The 2,754-nt window shown below is 42.0% G+C and overlaps 1 long non-coding RNA gene across 2 annotated transcripts in view; it reads left to right on the top strand.

Moving 5' to 3' along the window:
• Positions 1-2,700, top strand: part of LOC117454145 (uncharacterized) — a 32,903-nt gene extending 30,203 nt beyond the window's left edge. For both annotated transcript variants that reach the window (XR_004552957.2, XR_004552958.2), the window contains one exon: positions 1,672-2,700. This is a non-coding gene — a long non-coding RNA (uncharacterized lncRNA). The remainder of the gene's footprint in view (positions 1-1,671) is intronic.
• The last annotated feature ends 54 nt before the right edge of the window (positions 2,701-2,754 follow it).

Below are 2,754 nucleotides of genomic sequence, written 5' to 3' on the forward strand. Positions count from 1 at the left end.
GTTGTTTTCAGCAGGTGTTAAAACATTAATGACATTTGAAAACCTTTTAAACTAGTATAAAGCAATGTTTTTTTTGAAGGGTTAGTACTCTGTGTAATCTGCAATCTCAATGGAAAATATATTATTTGAAACTACTTTATATTGAAGAAATAGTCCTTTTCCGGAGGGTGGAGGCAGAAATCCCAGAAATAGATATCTCAAAACCCAGACCAATTAAACCAATATTTTATTTTGTAATTTATATACTGAACCTTTAGCTCAAAACCCACTCCCTGCACTACTGTTACTATCACAGACTATAAAAACCTCATTACATCATCATACTTGAGAGTAGTAATCTTGCCATATTGTTTCTGCAGTCATAACGTATCATAACATGTCGTTTTTGCAGATTATTTTATCCCGGTAGCGCTACCATCAGACTGCAAAAGAGCACAGTTTAATAATTATGATGTTGGAGCGTGATAGTGCTTAGGATGAATTTTATTAATTGTACTGGTACAAACCCATCTACACTTTTATAATGTAGTATAATGTGAGTGTGGACCATCGCTTCGCCGGCTGTAATTCAGTTTTTCATTTAGCCTTCAGAAGTGGTAGTCAAGGCCTAAGCACACTCACACATGTTAACATGCCTCATCAATCAGCATTTTATAAATATGCATTAAACGTATGATATGTTGGCGGATTCTCTTTCCAAACTGAATAAGTTAACGCCAATTCTTGGACAATTTGATATGCTGTTTATACATGCCGTTTTCTGCATTCCTGGCGTTTTCTGAGTTGTACACCTACACAGAAACATGAGTGTTACCGATTTTCACACATCACTTAGGTATGCAGTAACTTTAACCTCAGAATATATATATATGTTTCTCGTCCCCTAGGGCACTGTATTTGAGTTCCTTAACCATTTTCGAGAAAAGTTTCCACTTGAATCTCTTGGTATATAAAGAGTGAGCAAAGCTTTCATGGCTATTTAGAGTGAGGCAAGGACATGTTACACCATCTCAATCTGTGTCAGCCTATATGCTATGTACACTTGGAAGACGTCAGTGTCTGTTTGTGCCATATAGAATTATCACCTCTTAACTATATGACATTTCTGGAGAGAAAAAACAATCATGGCACAGACGGAGTGGGGGTGGGGTGGCATTTGTCAGTGCTCTCATTGGGGTTCAAAAGTAGAATGTAAAATGTCTGTCTTTGTCTAATCCAACACATTTTATTTTTGTAACTGAGAAATCTGTTCAGGGACCCCAACATTTTTTCCAACTGTCAGGGTGTCATTTGTCAGAAAAAAAGATAGTGAAACTGATTTTCCACCCCCAGTCCTTCTGTATGTTGTGAGGTTAAAGCTGTTTGAAACAAGCAAGGTGGGGGTGTGTAAGAGACGTGCACATGGACACGGCAACTTGTCACAAACACACATGCTTCATGGTCATTATGCCCTGCAGACATCTCTTTGGCTTTCCTCTGGCTTCCTCTTTGACAACAAGCCTCATCCTCCACCAGCAGGCGATGACTTTTAAGAAGCCAAAGCCGTTGGACTAGAGAGTATTGTCCCTCATGATTGAGATGTTAACCTTTAGGGCAGCCCCTTGCTCTTTCGAGTCTAATTTTTTCTTCCCTCTTATTCTTGTTCTCCTCCTCCTCCTCCTGCTTCTCCAGAATTCTTCCTTTCCTTTACACAAGGTTCCTCTCTGCCAGCAGCCTGCACACTGAGGCCGTCGAGCCATTAATGAGCCCCAGCTCCGATAATGAAGACACAGAGGTGGTCTGAGCCAGTGTGGCACAGGAGCTGGAGCACAGGAGGAAGGTAGATTAGGATAATTACCTGGCCACGGGGGAACCATCAGAAAGATGTCTCACAACCTGCAGGCCTTGATCGAAGGAGCAATATAATGAGGTGCGGACACCCTTTGCTCGGAAAGGAAAGAATAAAGGAAAATTGAAAAATTACTTTCTTATAATCGAAATGTGACATGTATTTTTCATTTCTGTGTGACAGTTATTGCTCATTCTGTGTTCTCAAGTTCTCTCCACAACCCTTACATGTACTGTATGTTTATGTATTTGTTTTATAGCTGTGCTAGATGTCTCACACATACTATACCTACATCCTAAATATCCACACTCACTGATACTTTGAAGAGCCTATGAGGTCAGGTTTTAAATTATGGTCTGCACCCACTCCAAGCTTTCTCGTCCCACTCCTGTAAATCCATTTTCCACACAATGCATTTCAAATCAAAGCAGTCGCCATAACAGGCCTTAGGAAACATTAAGCCATAGTGCAGTACTTTCATGTATGATAGCATATCCCCTGTATGCTTTGATGTGCTCACTTTTTTAATGCTTTATTAATAATATAACACTGGGTCTTTCTCACACCAACATCAGCTACTGGTGCTCCTTTCTCTCCTCCTGAACTACACCCCTCACTCCTTCCATCATGCCTCAGCTTCTGCCTCCCTCCACAGCCCCTGAGCCCTGTCTCAGGATTGGCCTGTTTGTGTTAGGGAGGGGGATTAGAAAGAATGACATGGGCCTCCAGATGAAGAGAGTGGCACAGACCTATCAGAGGGCAGAGAGTATGGAGCGCTGCATCACCATTGGTTGCTGCAGAAATCAGACACGTCTTTATTTCTTGCAGCCATCCTCTCCGAATAGCCCAGCTTTCATTTCCACGCCCGGGGAGGGAAGCAGGGCGAGAAAGAGCAGGGGGGGGGGGGGGGGGGGTCAGGATTAGAG

The sequence above is a fragment of the Pseudochaenichthys georgianus genome, chromosome 10 (genome assembly GCF_902827115.2).
Source record: "Pseudochaenichthys georgianus chromosome 10, fPseGeo1.2, whole genome shotgun sequence".
NCBI classification, from domain to species: domain Eukaryota; kingdom Metazoa; phylum Chordata; class Actinopteri; order Perciformes; family Channichthyidae; genus Pseudochaenichthys; species Pseudochaenichthys georgianus.